Genomic DNA, 21,983 nt, shown 5'->3' with positions numbered 1-21,983 from the left:
CATCTGGTCCAGGGTGCTTGATGCTTTTTCTGTATTGGCCTTTTGCTTTTTATTCAAATTTTAAAAGACACTTCCTGGGACAACCTGAGATCCCGAGGGGTTCAAAGAGAAGAGGAGAAAAACAGTCAGATATCAAACCCACCCACTCGCCTGAGAACTAAATAATGAAAAATAGGGATACATGTGTCTATTGGTAAAGATTTGGCTTTGTGTCCTTTACACGTATAAACCTTCAGCGTTTTACAGAAACGATAATTTACAAGTTAATAAACAAAGCAGAACAATGTATTTCTGTATAGATAACTCCTAATTACATTAATATTGTAAACAAAATGGTCTATAGGTTCACTATATTAAAATACGTAAATTAAGTACATTTATAATTTCTCTCAACAATTTGATCGAACAAATAAGATGTCCGACGATTCTTGCTAAAGTGTGAATAATATTTTTTCCATGGGACTTGAGATCATGATTCTTTTACATGATTTACGTGATTGATAAACTGTAGCACCTGGGATTATGAATGAAACCAGCGAATACCGTCATTCAGAAATAAGATCGTGTGCATGTCTAAATCGAGACTGTGATTTATTTATTTATATTTTTATTTATTTATTTTTGGAATTAATCATGCAGCCCTACTCTGACCTGGGGAGGAAAAAAAAAAGATTGATTGTAATGTAATGAGCTTTGCAGGAGCGCCCTAGGCATCAGTTTAACTGGAAGTAAAGCTCGAAATCCGGCTAAAGTGCTCGATTGGTGCCCGGACGCGGTAGATCACAGTGCTGTGAGGCCGGTGGCTTCGTGCATGCGGTCTTAGTTTGTACTTAACTAATGCAGGAGATTTATCAAACATTTTAAAGCGTGAGAGTGTGACTAAGTGAATAGAGCTGAACTGATATTCAGCAATAAACCCCCCTTCTGTCTCTTTCTCCTTTCATACGCTTTAATTCAGAAGTATAAACCAGTGTTTACACTACATCATAAACAATCTGCACACACTACAGATTCCATCAATTTCAAACAAATCGCCTTCATCTTCCCCATCGTTTTTTTTTCTTTTATATATATATTTTTTTACATCACTTGAAGTCTGCCGGTGATGTGCTTATAATTGACATCATTCAGTCTCCCGCTGTGCTGCTCGTTTAATGCACACTTCTCGTCTTAAGCACAAATGTTCAGTTTCTGGATCGCTTCTGTTTCAGCAGACACATCGCCTTTTCTTCTGTCGTTTGTCTCCTCAAAGTGTCAGCGTGTCACAGTCATTAAGATGTCCTCCTCATTTTTCCGGTGATGTCCCGCCAGCTGTTCTCTCTCTCTCTCCCTCTCTCTCTCTCTCTCTCTCTCTTTTCCCTTTTTTCTATAAATACCCAGGAATATCTATTCAGGAGTTTGTGTTAATCCCTTTCCTGGCTGATTATTGTTGAATTCACTTGTTTTTGAGGTTGAATAGCTGCTTCTGGAAAGAAATATGAAATTTAAGGATTTAAGATGCAGCACGTCCAACAGTCGGTTTTCAAAGTTGCTGTTTGAATCCGAAAAAATGGGCAAGCGTGCAGTTCTTTTGTATTTGCTATTCAAATAAACTGTAGCTCAGGGATTGAGACATTGGAATATGGAGCAGAAGGTCACAGGTTTAAACCCCAGCGTCACCAAGCTACCACTGAGCAAGGTCACTTAACTCTCAACTGCTCAGAGGTTTAATGAGATAAATGTAAGTCGTTCTGAATAAGAGATTTTTGCCGCATGTCATAAATGTACATTTTTATCAAGGGCCACGTTTTGAGAACATTTGAAAATCAGAACGTTTCCAAAACAGCAGGTCTCAAGTGGTATTCCTGGTGTGCAGTGGGTACAAAATCAGAAGTGGTCCAAGTAAGGGACATCCAGTGTACTGTCAAGATACTCACTAAGATACTAAGATGTTGTACCACAGGCGTGTTTTAATACACATGGGGAGTGAATTCTGGCTCGACTTTTCTGATCCCACCACAGAGCTACTGTAGCATGAATACCTGAAAATACTGAACATGCAGAGCATTGTGACATTTTTAACTCTGTATGGGGTCGGTCATAAATCAGTGGAATCAAAAAGCAGTTATGTTGATAGCTGGGTATGTGTCTGTTGCCTAACTGTGCTTAATCGGAGTGGCGCAGTGGTAAAGTTCTCACCCTATCATCCGGAGTTCGCAAGTTTGAGTAATTCGATTAAAAAAATGATTGAGGCAAAATCTTTAGCTTTAAAGCTTCTTTGAATTTATTTTAAAGGTTTGCATTATGTTTTTGCACAATTATTTGTTGACTTCCGGATGCAAGCCGCCAGTTAACACAGATAAAGAAGAAGCGTTTACGTCATCCACAAAGCGGAAGGAGACGCGAACTGTTAGCTTTGTATTGATTGGAGGGAGCGTTCTGCAGCAAGCGGCAGGCAAAAGGAAAGGGAGCGATAAAATTATATAAAAATTTAATGTGTGCCTTAGTTTTTTTGATACTAAAAGTCATTTGAAATACTTTTTTTTTTTTTTTTTTAGTTTTTGCATCTGAGAGAAGGCTTTAAAATAAAAATGTAGAGCACTGTAATCCACTTAATTCATCTCGGTTAACGTTAAGCTATTCCTTGTATTGTGAATAATGATGATGTTTATTTTTAATAAAATGAAAAAAATAAATTAAAAGTAGATTTAGAACAAAAAACAATTAATCTTTGTTTCTTGTAGAGCTGGGCAATATGGCTGAAAACTGTATCACGATATCAGTGTTTCATATCAGTGTTCAGTGTATGTAAAATGTAAACATAAGTCTAAAGTCACAATGAACACTTAACAATTATCTCTTAACATTTAAGGTGCAAAATGAAAGAAAATGTAAGAAATGCTTAATAAAGTGTAATAAAATAGTGCAAAGTGCATTTTCTTCTTTTGAAGAGGAGTCCAGTAGACCCGCATCAGACAACGACGTGGCGCAACCAAACGTGATACACTAACGTCAATCGTGTAACAGTATCACTCCCCACGTTGCTAGTTTACCAGAGAGCGAGTGCCTTTGTTAATGCAACTGTCACGGGCAACCGGAAGCGGACCAGAAGACTAGCAGTTAGCCCTTGTAGCGTGGACGGTAAATCCAAACGCGGAACTAGCGCGAACAGGCAGGATAACCACGCGAGTTATTGTAAGAACACTCTCTCTCAAGAGTTTACACAATTATACCCGCTGTTGCGGGAGAGTGGTTGATTTTACGGCAGCTGTTTACGGAAGTGTAGTCCAGTGCGGGCAATGCTTTGTGGGTAATGCAGTCCAATGTGCGTGACCGCGGAAATGTGAGATGAGCTGGAATATAGAGCCTGAACCTGTTTTCTTTTAGTAGTTTTTGGTTTGATTTAAGTACTGAATCCACCCGGAAGTTTGTAATATCGCCTGACAACGCGGTAAATAAAAGAATGGACATGCATCGACTCGTTTGTCTTTCTCATCACTGCATAGGCATGAATTAACGGGCTGTTGTGCTGCCGCGAGAAACGACAAAATAAAGCGGAGAAGCTAACAACGTGTTCTAGCAACACACACTCTTTTAGGAATTGGACCCAAAATCACATAGGATCTGGCGAAGCGTCGGAAACGCCATGGGCAGACTCAATGACTGAGCGATGTGTTTATACTTCCTGAATCGCGACCACCGTACTACTTCAGGGTCCTAGTGCCGGTCGCGGAGCGAATGCGCATGACAGCAACCAAACTAGCTTCGCAACCTCTGTTTTTTTCCGATAAAGAATAAAAATTATCGAACGTTTTATCAACCACATTTTTTATTGATATCGATCACGTGTCTATCGCGATACATATCGTTTTATTGCCCAGCCCTAAGTTTCTTGTATATATTTTACATTGATGTTTAATTAAGCAACAGTACGTTTTATTCGATTACTTGATTAATCGATTAGATTTTTGGTAGAATTCTTGATTATTAAAATATTCGTTAGCTACAGCTCTAGAGCATTTTTGTCTATTCTTCCAGAAGTGAATCAGGTCAGACACTAATGTTGGACGAGAGGACCTGTCTCTCAGCCTCCGCTCTAATTCATCCCGAAGGTGTTGTTGAGGTGACGGCAGTCAAGTTCTTCCACATCATACTCGCTCATCCGTGTCTTTATTGATGTCGCTTTGTTCACTGGTGCGCGGTCATGTTGGAACTGGTGTGGAGTTTGTTTTTCGGGAGTCCATGGAGACCTCGCTGATGGTGTCTTGCTTTTAGAGACTTTGTCACACCTTTCAAGTGTCTTGTGGACTTGGTGTGTCAGTGGGTCAGAGCTGTTTTGTGACCTACACCATTTTAGGCAGGTGTGTGTGTGTGTGTATTTATATCTTTATACTCATCCAGCTTTAGCGTGTTTTCGCCTTGAACTGTCAGGTGTGACCTCTTCATCAGTATTCATGTGAAAGGAAGATTGCTGCAGATATGACGGCTGGTATTTGGACAGACATGGAGAGAGAGAGAGAGAGGGAGACTGGGGAGGGGGAGAGAGACTGGGGAGGGGGAGAGAGAGACTGGGGAGAGAGACGGAGGGAGAGGGGGAGAGAGACTGGGGAGGGGGAGAGAGACGGAGGGAGAGAGACGGAGGGAGAGGGGGAGAGAGACGGAGACGGAGGGAGAGGGGGAGAGAGACGGAGACGGAGGGAGAGGGGGAGAGAGACGGAGACGGAGGGAGAGGGGGAGAAAGAGAGAGAGAGACGGGAGAGAGGGGGACTGGGGAAGGGGAGAGAGAGTGACTGGGGAAAGAGGGAGAGAGACGGGAAAAGAGGGAGAGAGACGGGGAAAGAGGGAGGGAGAGAGGGAGACGGGGAGAGAGAGAGCACGACTGGGAAAACGAAAGGTCAAGAGATTGTAAGGCGATACGGAGAAGTGGCATTTCTACACCCTCAACAATTTGTTGTGGGCGAGATTTTGCCGGATATGCAGAACGGGGTGGCATTTGAGATTTAGCGTAAACGTGGTGTGTGTGTGTGTGTGTTGCATTTTTTTTTTTCCTCCACAGTGGTGTGTGTTTCTGCTTTATTGTGGTCGACCTCAGTTATTAGAGCACGTAGAGAAACCCGAGCGTTGTTGCCAGAGTCACGTGTTTAAGGTAAAAGTAATAGTAGGAAAAGAGCAGGTGTGTGTGTGAGAGAGAGAGAGAGAGAGACGCCGTTGCCTGATTGAAATCAATACTTCATATGGTTGTGAAATTGCCTTTTTGTTTTTGAGGAACGAGTAAGAGAGAGAAAGAGAGAGAGACTTACGTGTTGCGTCGTACCATAACACGTTATGACTATACAAAAAGGTCCTGGGTTGTTTAGAGCTCGGTGTTCACTGCTCTTTAAATCCTTGCTCGCTGTGTATTATTACCAGATTAAACTTTTGCTTCACACACATGTAAAACTTTTATTACGTTCCTAAAAATGACGTGTCCACTGAATTGAGAGTGAAAGTGTACCTGTACGTGTGTGTGTGTGGGTGTGTGAACTTTATTTCCAAATCACACTCCATAACACTTAGAGGTGCTCTGATCAGGGCTTTAATCAGCAGAAATCAGAATCAACCCATACAGATTATAAGTGTAGAAATGTTTTCTATTTATTTTCTAGTAATGTTTATTTATTTACTATTTATAGGTGTAAAAAAAATAACTATTCTAAACAGCAGTGCACACGTATGATTAAGATTTAAGAAAATATGATTGGCGCCACGGTGGCGTAGTGGTTAGCAACATGGGCGCCTCGGGACTGTGTGTGTGTGCGCGCGTGCGTGCGTGCGTGTTCTCCTCGTGCTTGGTGGGTTTCCTCGGGGTACTCTGGTTTCCTCCACAGTCCAAAAACATGCAGATTAAGCTTTGGTATTGGTGTTACTTTCCACATATTCAGTTGCATCTGTTTATAAACGTTTCATCTGTATTTGTGTTTGTTTTGGGTGCGTGTGTCTGCGTGGATGCCTTTGTCTGTGTGTATCTTGTATCGTATGTGTGTGAGCTCACTTTGGACCGGCTGACTGAATGGCAGTGTTTCAACGTAATAGACATGAAAGCAGGAAACGGTGTATAAACACGCACACACACCCACCAGCCTGAGGACGATGAGCTGAGGATGTTCTCTCTTCTTCTTCTTCTTCTTTTTTCTGTCTCCAGCTGCATTAATTCTCTGCCAGTCTGGCAGCAGAAACTGAAAAACACACAACAAGGAGAAAAATCTCTCTGAACATCTGAGGAGAAACTTTTTGAAACTGATCCGGGCTTGGACCAGGTTCAGCTAACGCTAGCCCGCGTTTCCGGCAGAGACTCAAACGGAAGAAGACGTTCCCCGCAGGTGCTGGCATAAATCGTGTGTGTGTGTGTGTGTTTTTTTTTTTTTTTCCTTCCTTCCAAGCACTGGCAGCTAGCTGAGCACACACACAGTTTTCTGTACACACGAGCGCAGACAGCGCGTAAGCCGCGTGAGACGAGCGCGTCGGTGAAACCTGTGGGAGACAGCTGCGAGGAAGCCGTGTGATCTCAAATCTGCCGCCACTTCAGAAAAGCGCGAGCGACGGGACGGGACGTGGTCATCTTGCAGACTCGCTCATGAAAAAAACGGAGCGCAAAAGTCACCAAAACAGCTTCACTAATAAGCTTTTCAGCTTCGAACAGACAAAAAAAAAAAGGCAAGAGAGGCGCTTCTTGTTGCTTATGAACAAGACTCTGAAGCTGCTTGTTTTTCCAGTTAATTGTCACTTTGCAGGAATTTTTCAGCTTTAATTTGTTATAACGAATCGCAGTTTGACGACATCTGAACGCATCGTTAGTTTGATTCGCTTGTCTAAGTGAAGTGTATGTAGACTGCGTCAGCAGATGTGAGATCCCTTTCTTAAGAAGAAGAAAAAAAACCCTTGGAAGAGAGGGCTTGGTTTGTTTTTTGATGTGGAAGAACACGACACCGTGTTGAATCTGTTTTCCTTATTCCTTATTATTCCCTACATTTCAAATGTGTTTTCCCCAAATGCAATACTAAAAAACAAAAAAACAAACGCTCCAGCTTAGAGGAACAAACAGCGATTAAAGGGTCCGGACAGTGTTTTTACACAAGGTACGATTTCTTCTGAGCGCTTTTACATTAGTGATGATGTTCAGTACCCGAGTACACGTGCACTTCAACACATTTGAATACCGCAGATGGCGATCTGCCAAGCAACACACACACACACACACACACACATACACACACAAAGATGAAGCGTACAATAGAGGCAATCTTTTTATTGATGTTTTGAAAATTAGAGATTCTTACTCGACTGTTTACATTTTTGTGTATGTGCAGAAGAGGATGATGGTACACCTTCTCGATCATGATTGATTACACAAATTCAGCTTCGCATGTAATTGATTAGAGCCAAAGAATTATACGGATGTGAGTTAAATTAATTCCACAGCCAGAGTGCGGCTGATTTTTACCTTCGCTTTTCCCAAAAAAAAACACTTTGTCCATCTTCATGTCAACAAACTTTCCTATTCCCTGATAAAAAAAAAAAAAAAAAAAAAGGCCGAGCTTTCGAGTCACGGATGCACCGCTGTCTTCAGTTCATCATCAGAAGTGAATCTTCATCCTTGTAGGGCAGCAAGTCAGATGGAGCGACTGTAGGGAGGATGTTTTAGACCTCAGAACGAAGTGTGTCGAGATCACAACGCCCTTCGATAAGCATTTTACTGTCTCTCTGTGAGCCCTGTTGGTTATTGGACCTTTCTCCTGATAATGTTCCAGTACTGACCCTAAAGAACCACAGAAATCTGTGAGAAGATTAAAAAAACTTTATTAATCCCAGAGGGAAATTGCCTGTTCTTGGTTATGGTTGTTCACAGTTGATATCCAGTAGAAAGGAAAAGTAATAAATAATAATAATAAATAAAGTGTAAAAAAGAATAAAACTGAATAAAATAAAATAAAGAGTCCTAAAACAGTAAGTACCTTATTGCATGCTAAACTTTTGAACACCTTAAATGAATACACTAAATATGACATTATTGCACACTAAAAATGACCCCCGAGCATTGGTAAATATTGCACAAATTAAAACAGTAATCTAATATATAATATTATTTCAATAACATTTTATTTATATAGCGCTTTTAACAATGGTCAATGTCTCAAATCAGCTGCACGAAAAAGAAAAGAAAATGTATGGAAGTGTGTATGTGTGAGAAAAATGTGTCTAGATAATATTGAGATTGTCTTTGATGAGCAAACCAAGGGTGACGGCGATAGTGGCAAGGAAAAACTCTGAGATGGCAATAGGAAGAAACCTTGAGAGGAACCAGACTCAACAGGGAACCCATCCTCATCTGGGTGATAACAGATAGAAATAACATCATGTGTGTTATGCAGCTGAAAGTTCAATATAACAGAAGTTCTTTATATTAACGTGTCCAGTTCAGCACAGTTAGCAGGTGCCGAGAGTAGATGAGGTCTGGATCACTGGAAGCACAGGAGCAGGATGTGTAGCTCCAACCATAATAAGGCAGAATCCAGCTGGAGCTGGTCCTTCTCTGGACCCCTTAGGATATGGAACATATTCTAATATAATAGTTGACTTTTGAACTTTTTCTTGGTCTGCGATTGAGGATGTTTCCGCTCCGTTTTTACGATAAATCCACATCTCGTAATGATTCTCTTTCAGAATCTTTCACCTTCCTTACAGTATCCGTCCGAATTTAGTTTTAAGATATGCAAGCGTTTCTGTTTCTGCTTTTATATATATATATATATATATATATATATATATATATATATATATATACATATATATATTCACACCTGCACACTGGTGGCTGTGGGAACTTGAATGGAAAGCGCTGATGAGACGGATCATTTTTTTGACTCGCCCAACCGTCATGAGTCACATTTATTCCAAAAAAAGAAAACACTTTAATGATGATTAAAGTGTGTGTTTACATGACTTATAAAATGTTTACACTGCATCTTTTAATCTCGTCAGGTCAGACAGACCGTACAATAGTTAGTTTTACTAAAGAAAACGAGGGAAGACGCCAGAGGAGACGATCAGATCAGTACAAGTAGTGTTCAACTCAATAAAAAAAAAAAAATATATATATATAAGTGTTGAAGCCAGAAATGTGATGTTACTAGAACGGCAGACCAATCATCGTTGTCGTATTTTGCATGGCTGTGATGTGTAGTTGCATTTCTGCGAAGGTGCATGTCAGGCTACGCCACGAAGTTATAGCATAGAGTACGCGTTTTTAAATGACTAATAAAAAAGAAAAAGGGAATCTGTGTATGTATCGTATACTGTGATATATGATATACTCAACATATAATAAAACTGTAAAGTTGAGGTGTCTGTACAGATATTTTTTGCGAAAAAAATAGGATGAGTAACCGAGCACATGAAGATGGCTTTTGGAATTTTTATGTCTGTTTATCTGTTACTTTTTGCTTAAAAATCGTCATTTAAAAACTCGTACTTTACTCAAGTTTACTCAGACCCACGAGTGAAAGCAGCATTTTTTTATTATTTTTATTTCTTTTTGCTAAGCTGCTGCTGAGAGATAATGTCACTTCCTGTTTAGCACCTTCACTAAGCAGTAGATTCTGTTTGATGGTGCTAGGGTCCAAATTTTATAATGATGGGACAGAATCTGTAGGACACGCCAGGAAGATAAATCGCCAATCATTCGCAGATGAAGAAAACACAGCGCCATCTAGGGGTGATTTTAGACATTAGTTAAAAAAATATTATATAAAAAAAGTATGTGGTGAGCTAAGCATAACTCACTGATTCAGTGGTGAGTCGAACTTTATTTTTGTCACATCCTGCCTTCATTGTCCTCCGGCGCCGTCCAGGGTGCACAAGGACGCTTTAGAGTGTCCCCGTCCACCTCGGCGTATGGTATGTGCAAATCTCCTCGACATGTATGACCTCGTTTGCACTCGTACTTAGCCTTGACTGATTGAGATGCATGTTGATACCCAGTGTAATCAGGGCCTGGGTGTGTATGTGTGTGTGTTTGTGTGTGTGTCTCATCCTCTCTCACACACACACACACACACACACACACACACACTCTCTCTGGATGTGAAATATTGCTTGTTTTCCCACTTGTGTGGTAATGAGTTTGATGAATATTCATGAAGTGAAGCAGTCGCCAACACGTTCAAATTCCTCTAAAATCCTGTGTGTGTGTAAGTGTGTGTGTGTCTCCGCAGTAGAAAATGATGTCTAGGAGAGCATCTGATTAAGCTGTCCGAGTGTGAGCGTGTGTGTCAGTCACTGTAGTGCAGTGTAATCTTCTGTTTTAATGTATTATATGGTAACTTAACAGGGCTGCAGCACTTCAGACTGTGTGTGTGTGTGTGTGTGGTGCAGCAGGTGGGGTAATATAAACTCTTGCGTCATAATCATAGCTAGTAATTGTTAGCGATGGAAATCCCCAGGGATCACTGGATACCTGGATCATTACATCATACCTGTGGATACCTGTGGATCATTACATCATGCACAAATCGATTAATGTTGTGTTTCTCAATTTGTAAATTGCTAAAAAAAAAAAACGGCTAAGCTCAAGTTGTATACACGTACCTTTATGCTTTTAAACGATACAAAATGTATACACAGATAAAATAAAATTTATTTAAATGCTATACACACACACACACACACACACACACAGTACCAATCAAAAGTTCGCACACAAGGTTGGATTTATTTTCTACATTTTAGAATCTAAATACTATAGTAGACGCGACTTTGTTTAAATGAATAAATTAAAATGAATAAAAAACTTTACGCGTTACAATGAAGGTATGAGATCACGTTTATTAAATAGATTTCAATGTTTTCTTTGTTCATTTAAGCGCCTATTAAAAATGTCCAGCGACATCTGTTAAATTTTTAGGTGAACTAATGATTTATTTATTTATTTTCAAGGTTTTTTTTTTTTTTTTTTTTTTAAATATGATATAAGGGCACTTTTCATATAAATTTAGAGGTAGCATATCTTCTCTTCCTGTGGGCCGATTGTGATGAAACTAAGCCAACTTTGTTAACTAATGTTACCTCAAGCTCGGCCAAATGCACCCGTGAAAACCCCATTAAAATTCGTTCAGGAGTTATTAAACACAAACTGACACAGATGGAGTAAAATACCTTAATTAAAGAAAAGACAGGGGTAGCTCATTGGTTAAGGCATTGGACTACGGTTTGGAAGATCCCAGGTTCAAACCCCACAACCACCTAGTTGCCACTGTTGGGACCTTGAGCAAGGCCCTCAACCCTCAACTGCTCAGATGTGTAATGAGATAAAAATGTAAGTCGCTCTGGATAAGAGCGTCTGCCAAATGCCCAAATGTAAATGTAAAAAATGTATGCCCACTTTTGCATTATTTCTGGTACAGCCCTCGTATCAGTAGGGTTGTGTATAACTGGTGTGTACTAAAACCTCATTTTGGTGCCACTGCATGTGAAAAATCCTTTCCCGACTGAGAAAATGCATGTGAACGCTAAACGCAAATCAAATGTTTGTAGTTATGTGATTGTCCATGTTGCTCTGACTGCAGCAGGTAGCACCAGGGCGCTAAGCTAAGCTATACATGCTTAAATTAAAATCCCTAAAGTTCTTAAAAAATAATAATGAAAAGCCTGAAACGTTCTGAAGAGTGGCTGTATTTTTGTTGCGACATGCAACAAATTGTGTGGAAACTCTTACTCTGAGGACACACGAGATGGAGTTAAAGGCGAAGGGACGTACCGTGTTTAGGAGGTGGTGCACATCAACTGGCAGTGTGTGGCCCCTCCGGCCCTAGTTAGACCAAACCCTAGTAAAGCCTGGAGAGGTGACGTGTTTTGCCAGATAAGGTGGTCTGGCAAAAATAATGGATTTTATAACTGGCTTCACAAATACTTCACCAATGTTCACTGTGCACACCACCTGTGAGTGACACGACACGCGTCAAGTCGATAGTCCAGCTCCCGGCAAAAACGCAGTAGTGTATCTTATGTAACGTAAACAAACATTAAACTTGGTTAAAATTTTAGATTATTTAAGCAAGAATTGACTGTTCTCTCTGAAGCTGGTTTGTAACATATCAAGAGTACCAACGACTTTGTTATTGTAGTCGAGTTGGGTGGTATGTAAATTAGTTGTGTTTTGTATTTACTTTGTATACTTTAAACTTGTAGCATATTGTTTATTTTTTGTGGCTTTCTTTTTTTTTTTTTTTTTCTTTTTAAAGTATAGGTTCAGGCACAGTTTAGGCACTGGTATCGTTTTAAAATGATCGATTTGGCACCAGTATCGTGTAAAAAACAAACAAACAAAAAAACAAACAGACGCCGCAGTGTGCAGAAGAGCAGAGATGACTTTGCATTATTAAAATACTGCTAAATAATTAAAGTTTACATTTTTACATGAAATAAATTTATTCTTAAATTCAATAATTTTATTATTTTTTTTACTTCATATTATTAATATTAAACAATAACTGACTGACTTCACTTTTTAGGGACGTAAAGTTAACCATTTTTACTTCGAATATTTTTATATGTCAATGAAATTAGTTTTACGTTTTAATTTTTTTTCTTTAATTTCTAAAAGAAAATCAAATATAAACTTTAACCTGTCACCTCGAACGAATTAGTCTGTGTGCACACGCAATCCCGCACTGGCTTTTTCCGAAATCATGAATTACTTTTTTTCATCTGGTTGGAAGCCAATGTCACTAAGCAATAACGGGTTCACACTGCATCATTAAATTAATTAGCGCTAAATGTTTGGTGGGGAATATCGCGTTTGTGTTTCGTGGGTGAGAGTTTTGCCGAGTCCCTGCTCGAGTAATTGTGTGCTAAGGGTGAGAGCAGAATTACAAAAGATTGTCAGAACTCTTGCGCGTAAACAATAATTTGGAAGAGAATATGTTTATTGCAGTGTTTACTCTAGAAAATCTTACAGGCACGGTGGCAAGAGGATGATGGGTGTTTCACGTGCACACATTTTTTTGGGTCATTTCGGTGAGAGCGTTACACAGTAGCGCCGACTTGAAGCTAAGCTCTTGGTTATTTCAGCAGCATCTTGTGTATTTAATGGCTTTGGTTGGAATGCATCAATTTGTGTGTTTTGTTGATTTTCACAAATTCTTGGAAGTTTTCACAACTGAAATAAGGGTCAGTGTGTGATGTTTTGTGAATGCTGCTGATTTGAAGAGGCCAAGCCATTTATTTATTAATTGTATTTTCAGCAGCACTTATCATATCATATGACAGTTACTTACGGTAGACAAATAAAACAACAGTTTGCAGTGACTTATCGACACTGCCTGGTCAAAAATAAAAAAAGGGCACCAACTAAGGACATTTAAAGTTAAAGGAACTGGGTTAAGAGTCTTTCAACACATTATCAAATCCTGGAAGGTTTGTGTTGAACCCTCAACTTTTTTTTTTTGGAAGAAATGTAGTCGGAAAACGTGGTCATGAACGGAGATCACTTGAAGTTTGATGGTTTACAATGTGATAATGAGAATTTACAGGATTGGGACTAAACAGCTGTATATGTGTGTATACAAGACTTGTTAGTGAGACTAATTAAAAAAAAATCTTGAATTTGCTAGGGAGCATAAATATTGGACTTTGGATCAGTGGAAAATGGTCATGTGATCTGATGAGTTACTCCAGAGCACTGGGTCCGTCAAGGTCCCTCCTTGTCTCTCTCTCTCTCTCTCTCTCTCTCTCTCCCACCTCCTTGTCTGTCCTTGTCTCGTTCTTCCTCTCTCCATTTTCTCTCCTTTTTTCTCCTGTGTTTGTTGCTCTCTCAAAGTTCAGTGTGTGGTTTGTCATGACTGTATTTAGGGCGTTTTCCCATTACACACGATTGGTTTGTACCGTGCTCAGGAACAGTCGCCATCACAGTCACATTGTTTTTGTTCTTCGTACTCGTATTTGTGTGGGTTACGTTCCTAGAGTCAGATGCGCGGCACACCAGGAGCATTTAGGAAGGTGATGGGACGTTACAAGCTCGGTCATTTTTAACTCTCCGTCATCACAGCAGTATTACTCGGGCGAAAGAGAAGAGATGATTTTTGTGCCCGGTTTCTTTATATTGAACCGGAGAAATAAAGCCAATGTGTAGAGTAATATCGGCGGGGAAACAGTGTGGGAACACAATTTGCTTAGAACAATACCACAAACCTGAAGAGATGCATCAAGGCATACCATAAAATATTTTACTGTAGTTTTATAGCCTCTTTGGGGTAATCATGTTTTATTATACGTGATGTATTTTATTTTATAGCTAAACTGTTGACAAAAACATTAATCTAATAGCCTAGCAAACAGTCGAATATCTAAAGTTTAAAAACACTGTATCGTCCATACTGCTTCTATCATTTTGTAGTAGTTTTTTTTTTTTTTTGCAGCAGCAATAGCTGTGATGGCTAAAAATTAATTTCATTAGCTGAAAACAGATTAGCCAGATTAGATTGACTGTAGAGTTAGTTAATAATCTTATTTTTCATATGCTTTAATAAAAAAAAAATACTTAAAGGTTCCTTTGACTAAAACTAGACTTAAATACTCGCGGGTTCCTCTGACTAAAACTAGACTCAAATACTATTTGACTTAATATTATAAAAACTAACAGGGACATTTTTCCCGGGATTAAGACTAAAATTGAAAATAGCTGACGAAATTAACACACTCTCCACTCTTTAAGCGGATTTGTTCTCGGTTCATGTTTGCAATTCTCCCACCGATTGAAATGAATCGGACTTTGTGCTCAAGTGTCTTCAAATGTGATCCCGAGACACTAAAGTAAAAATGCAAAAGAAAATTAAAATAACGAGCGATATACATAGAATATTAGGAAAAAAAATTGTACTAAAAAATACTATCATGAATAAACATTAACAGGTGTAGTATAGAAAGATACAGTATTGATTCATTCTGTATCCCTCACTGTCTTCTCGTCTTTCCTTGTCTCTCTCTCCTCCTGTCTCTCTCTGTCTCTTTGTCGACCTCCTGCTGTCGTGTTTTTAACAGCTCGTTAAGCCATCTGCAAAACCTTTGATCTCTTCCCATCCGCACACGGCAGCCATGCGGAGGAGGGAGTGTATGTGTGCGAGTGTGTGTGTCTGTCTGTCTGTGTGTGAGTGAGTTTATAAAGGCTTGTCAGTTTTAAAATGTGTGTGAATTTTAAAAGCGCACTTTACATCACAGATGATTGAAGTAGTCGTGTGCCGTCAGCGCGTTCTTATTTCTATGAATCTTTTTGGTAAACAGGATCAGTGTCGGATCCATTAGCGTCTTCTGCGTCTCTTTTAAGGCGACTTCCTCGGTCGCTGTTCTGGGTTTCTCAGGGAAACTATTACAGGACAGATGAAATGGACGTTGACGGCAAGGTGCGAAAGAGTGCGGTCGCAGAAGCACCGTGAAGAAGTTGTAGTCGAACAGATCGTGCTCGGGGACGTCAGGACGTGGCGTTTCCTGTCCCTGGAGGATGTCGAGGGGTTATAGGATGAGCCAGAAGGATGTGTGTGTGTCTCAGTGCATTTAAAACTTAAAAGATGAGGGCGGATAAAACGTCTGAAAGCAAACGTGAATAAAAATGCTATGATGATGATGATGATGATTAATCCATCTGTGGATTAAAGTCCAGGGATGCGGTCACCTAGTCATTCAGACGACCTACACACACGTCTGTTTAAAAACATTACAGTTATTGATTTATTTTTAGTCCAGTCTTAACTACAGGAATTGATTTAGGAATTGATCGTTGATCATCTGATCGCTCTGCATCAGTTGAAAAAAACGTTCAGTAACTTCAGCACATTGATCAGCTTTTAGATGTTCTTGTGAGATGTTTTTTGCGCAAACTCCAAAAATGGGCGTGTTCATCTCTCCAGTTCATTCACGTCTCCTCTTTCTTTCAAAGCGAAGTTCAGCCTTTCAGGCCCTGAGGGTCACATGACTTTCCCCCGACTGACAGCGTCTGATCGGCTAAGGATCCATCGTTTCGATGAAAGGCAGCTGATGAGACGGCATCGTGTTTAGCGGCGAAGGCTGTTAAAAAGCATTAGAGACTCGTGAAAAGCTCGCGCGCGCACACACACACAAACACACACCTCTAATGTCTCGGACTCTACCGGAGAGCTAAATCGATGACAGGTGCTAAGCTTGTTTCTTTAGCTTAGCTTCTTGTTCCTTTCCTTTCTTTATTTTGCTTACTTACTTAATTGCACTCCATCACTCGTCTCTTCGGTTCCTTGCTCTTTTAAAAACGAAAAAAAGAGGAGTTTAAACAACCGATCAAAACAGTCACTTCCTGTTCATGTGACTTTTAATAACCAAAGGTTGTATCTGAATATCTTAAAGGTATGTTTTGTTCTTGTGCTCAAATAAAAAAAAAGAAAAAGCATTAATTAAGGCAAAACACAGTGAGATCCATCGTTTCACATGAAGACGTATCTCAGCTTCCTGAAAAAAAAATTAGCTGTAGTGAAACCTCTTCCTTAGTAGTAGATAGTTCACCTCAGCTGCTCAGTTTCTCTCTCCACTAGTAAAACTGCTTGATTCAGCGAAGGCCAAATGATAAATGGCCAAATGGTTTTGCACCAGTGCCAAGTTTTGGTTGCTTGGCAACTGAAAAAGCTGTTTACATTAAGCTAGCCGATATGTCAATGATTCCAACGTTAGTGACGTAACTAAAGAATCATTGAAAGAACCACAGAAAGAAAAAAAGAAAAAAAAAAAGAGGTCGCCATATCAGAAAACTCAAATGTTTGGGATGCATCGAGCAAAGAAAACAACTAATGAAAAACTGTTCAAAAATCAGCTGACGACCTGAATGTACTGAAGGACCAGGTTATCACATCGCTGGAGTTTGTCTTCTCAGATGAAACATACAATGAAATATTGTAAGAGCCAGTAGCGCACACACAGTCATAGTGACAGCAATTAATTATAGGAGTCTGTGAGGCCATGTGTGAGGACGCTGTCCCTCTGTGTGTTATTCAATGCTGAGACACAGCAAGAGGGCAAGGTGAATGTAGCTATGTACCACACGACAGAGTCAGAAGGGAGCACGGTCTGGTGTTAGAGATGTGACTGATTTAATGATTAATTCATTGCACTAAAAATTTAACTGACAAAAATTTTTATATATTAGCCGATGATGCTGATTTTTTTTTTTTGTTAACTTGTACACCATAAGAGGGCGCACTTTCACAGTATTGTGCGATAGATTGCGTTTTTAGTGACCCTTTTTTGGGTTTCTCCAAAAAAGGCTAAAGAACTGTTTGGACAAAAATGTGCATCTTATCATTAAAAATTTATGATGAATTGAGTATCGGACTGAACTTCGTGACCCCTCCCCCACAGCCGTGTGCCTAATGTTTTTGTCCTGGGTGCTGCAGTGTGTTAGGGAAATGTCTAGTTTTTCCGTCTCTTCCTCCCTCTCTCTCTCTCTCTCTCTCTCTCACCGATGGCCCTGCTGTTGATCGTGACAGTAAATCAGTGCCGTTTAAAACACATTTGTGTGTTTTGATGTGCTTCCCCGCCGTCAAGCAGCAGGGCTACACAGAGGCACACATGCAAATACACACGCCTCTCTGCTCTCAGGGAATAAACTCTTTTTCTCACCTGCATTCTCTCATTCGTTTCATGCCCCTTCCCATCTCTCTCTGTCGCTTTCCTGCCTCTGGTTAATTCGTCTTCTGTTGTTTTTTTTTTTGTTTTTTTTAACCTTCATTCTTTCGTTTCTAGCCAGTTGCATAGATTGTTACTTCTTATTTTCATTGTGTTTTTTTAGCTTATTAGTTTGGTTTATCCATTAATAAAGAGAGCATTCTAGGGAATATAGAAACGGCTCAAGCAAACTGTGAAGCCTGATTTTTTTTATTTATATATATATATATATATATATATATATATATATATATATATATATATATATTTATATTTATAATTTTTTTTATTGTGTATGTTGTTCAGAATTAATCAGTTTAATATGACCTGAGTTTGATGATGAAAGTATGAGGGGGAAAGAAAGTTGTCAGTGGAAAGGCTGTTCATTTTATGTGTGTTAGTGAGTCTGTGAGTGACTAATTCTCCATCTACCTTGTCATATCACTTCAGAGGGAGTGCGCGTGTGTGTGTGTGTGTGTGTGTGTGTGTTGTGTGTGTGAAAGAGTTATTGCTGAAGCGTGGATGATTCAGCACAGTATGGCTTTAATGTATACGTGCCCTGAAACACTTGTCACTCAGCACTTAATCCAACTTTAAACTGCTAAAGAAATAACACGCCCCCGCTAACAATATGCCATGTGATCTTATTCCCCTGTGTGTGTGTGTGTGTGTGTGTGTGTGTGTGTGTGTGTGTGTGTGTGTGTGTGTGTGTGTGTGTGTGAGTGATTATGTATAAAGTATGAGTTGCTTGCAGTGGTTCACATTATTGACCTGATCAATCTGTCTCCCGGTCTGTTTTCCATAGAGTTTAATCACCAGTTTTTTTATTTAATTTATCAAGGTCACATGACTATTTTCCTTATTTAAAAAACTTTATGTAACTAGAATGTCACAGCTGAGAACGACAACATCATTTTATTTTTCTCTCCCAAGATCTGGCTATTCTTCTTGTCAGTATAAGTGTTATTTTTGTCAGCTAATTTTAATCTTGTTTTAAAAATGTCCCTGTTAGTTTTTTCGTATTTAGTTAATCTTATCCTATTTTTGTTTTAGTCAAGTTTTAGTCGACAAAGTCTAGACATTTTAATCTAGTTTTAGTCAGAGAAACCCGTAAGTATTTTAGTCTTGTTTTAGTTAGGAACCTGCAAGTATTTTAGTCTAGTTTTAGTCAGAGGAACCCGTAAGTATTTTAATCTAGTTTTAGTCAAAGAAAACATAACCTTTTAACAATAAGATTATTATAAATTAACCCTACAGTCAATCTAGTCTATTCTTGAATTCAAATTTTGTCTCTTCTCTTCGGCCCGAGTAATACTGCTGTGATGATGGAGAATTAAAGATGACCGAGCTTGTTACGTCCCGTCACTGCACATGCAAACTACTCCCGATACGTCACATGCCGTGACCCACGCCATGATAAGCCACACGCCAAGAAACACCGCTGCTCGTACCATAATGAATGAACACCATATCGTAGTGGATTGTGATGAAAATTAAAAGTTGATAAAAAAATAAAGACAGATGTTTTATTAGTTTTATTTTCTAAACCTTCGGCCAGACTAAAAGAACATTTTAGTCTGGTCTTTTTTTATGGCAACAATATCGGATGCTAATTTTTTCACTGTCAAAATTTTCGCGATGTCTCGTCATCGTCTCGTCCAAGTCCCAGGAAAAAAGGTACGGACTGTTAGTCAGTATGGACTATTTTTGTGCTTCGGTTTGGTCCTCGTGTCAAAGCTTCTCACGCTCCAGCCAGTCGTAGATGAATCTGAATTCTTGTTTGGGAATTTTTACACAGGATGAACTCGGGGCTGAAGCTGATCTTTCAGTTCATTGTTTCTGATGTAGTGTGGCATCTGATCCACTCTGTCAAAGCTATAGAGCAACGCTTAACTGTTTAAATCTCCTGTCTCGCACATATCGTCTCCAAACGTCAGGTCCTCGTCCTGTGATGTCCCTTTCGCATAGATCTCATCTCACCAGTCACTCACCCGTCAATCGTTTCTTTTATACGACGACAGCGCAGTATTCCCACACTGAATCAGATGTGTGAAAGGAGCTACAGATAGATTAGCCCCTACATACACTACATTGGCAAAAGTATTGGCTCGTTTGCCTCTTTACATGAATATAAACCTGAGTGACATCCAGTTCTTATTCTGCAGGGTTTGATATGATGTAGCTATAACAGGTTCGACTCTTCTGGGAAGGTGGTTTTGGTGATTCGTCTTTGTTCACACCTCACCAGAAGTGTTGTATATAATTATAGAATTATATTTACTATTAACACTATTAACACTATTATTATAATTGTTTTTTTAAAGCAAAGCACTTTTGTGTAAATAGTCAAAAAAGAGGAAGAAAAAGCGTGTAATACATTTCCAAGAAATACATTTACATTTTGTTGAGACAATAAAAAAACTGGATGGATGGATGAATAGAACTTTAGAACTTTATTTGTATAGTTCAGGTACTTACCACCAAATGCGGTAAAAACAGTTGCATTTAATGTCTCAATATTTGCAAATTGTTTAATTGTATTAGTAACGGTATAAATAATGCCGTTTAAATAAATAATTTGTTTATTGTTAAAGGGCAAATATTATTCAAAATATAGCAATGTTTTTTTTTTTTTGCCATTTTTAGACATTCAGATGGGTGTCCAGTATGTTTGTACCAGAAAAAAATTTTTTTTTTTGTTTGTTTGTTTTTGCATTTGTACGTTGGCTGTGACCTGAAAAAGCAAATTAGATCTTCCCAATATTGTGACCTCATATAAGACGATCCCCCTCCCCCGGCTTGTTGCTCATCTCTGGTTGGCGTGGCTTAGCAAGTAGCTCATTTACATAGACACTGAAACATCATGTTTAGCGGAGGAGTGAAATAAAGTTAAAAAAAAAAATTTGAACTGGTCCATCCGATGGGATTTCAGTTGGCACTTGATAAATTCATGGTAAAATATGGGACCTTTTAATAATTCCAAGGAGGCAGAGGCAGACAAATCAGACTTGAATGAAACGTGCTTGTTTGTTAAAAAAAAAAAAAAAAACTGGAACAGACAAAACATGTTACCAAAAACTCGCACACGGTTTGATTCCGCCTTCTCGGTTTACTTTAGCGTCGCCCTTTTAAACGTGTGAGCGGGAAACGCTATTCACTGAGCCGAATGCTTTGGCTGCAGTCGATTCGATGTCGCTCTCATTTCAGCACCATCGCACTAGAACAGCTGTTTTATCCGCTCACCAGGCCAGCTGGGCGATTTTCCACATGCCTCTACCTTTTGGAGCGAGATTGCTCAATTATGCATGCCTTTCTAAGATAAACTGTGAAGTCCTGCAGCTTTTGCACGCTCGACTTATCAGTAAACTAGCACGCAAGTACTGAGAGCAGTACTGACACTGATCCCAGGAAAAAAAAAAATCTGATGCTGTCTGTAATCTTGGACAAAGCTGAGGTCGAACGTCATCTGGTGTTTATCGCCATAAGTCTAACGGGAAATCCCCCCCCCCCCCCCTTTTTCTTTCTCTCTGTTCTGCTTATAGTTTCCCGAGGAAAACCGGAACAGCACACGTCTGAGACACAGACACAGATAACACCCAGCCCCGAACCACAGAGAGAGAGAGACGGAGTGACCGAGACGCGCACGCTCACCTGGCTCAGCGATGGAAACACCTGCCTAAACAGATGTTTAATGGCTGCTTATCTGAACTAGGTAATGCATGAGAGACACACAGAGAGAGAAATGGAGGACAGAAGTGCATTGTAGCAGAGAGAGAACTGGCAGGAAGGGACATAAAGATTTTTTTAGGAAGTGAAAGAAGACTATCAAAATGAAGAGGTTTCTCAATGATGGGAAGTAAAGTGGAGAACAGAACAGAAGGAGAATAAAGACCAGGGAGGAGTGGAGACGTGGAGACGTGTTCCTGGTGAAGACTGACAGATGTTTCAGGAACAAATCTTTAATCATGGTCTGAAACTTGTTCACAAATTATAGCGAGGAGACCGTTTAAGCAATACATTAAACAATATTATTTAAACAGTTACCACCAGATTTGTTAGAGATCTTACAAGTGTGACCGGTAGCGCCGAGGGGGCAAACGATGCGACGACGTTACCCAGATACAGATTCGATTTGTGTTGCGATGCTGTTAGTTTCATGATTTCATATATATATTTTTTTCCTCAGATTTTGTTCCCATTTTAAACAAACTCCTCACAGGATGAACAGTTGATAGTGCACCACCTGTAGGATTATAGAGAAACTGCAACTTTTTACAAAGCATGTAATA

General features: G+C 39.5%; 1 protein-coding gene across 2 annotated transcripts in view; it reads left to right on the top strand.

Annotated features, from left to right (window-relative positions):
• Nucleotides 1–21,983, top strand: part of spop (speckle type BTB/POZ protein) — a 118,733-nt gene that overhangs the window by 11,337 nt on the left and 85,413 nt on the right. For both annotated transcript variants that reach the window (XM_053514627.1, XM_053514628.1), the window contains exon 2: nucleotides 21,237–21,406. The gene's annotated coding sequence lies outside the window, so the exon portion shown is untranslated. The remainder of the gene's footprint in view (nucleotides 1–21,236; nucleotides 21,407–21,983) is intronic.

The sequence above is a fragment of the Clarias gariepinus genome, chromosome 16 (assembly GCF_024256425.1).
Source record: "Clarias gariepinus isolate MV-2021 ecotype Netherlands chromosome 16, CGAR_prim_01v2, whole genome shotgun sequence".
Lineage (NCBI taxonomy): Eukaryota > Metazoa > Chordata > Actinopteri > Siluriformes > Clariidae > Clarias > Clarias gariepinus.
This window is presented reverse-complemented; position numbering and strand designations above follow the sequence as displayed.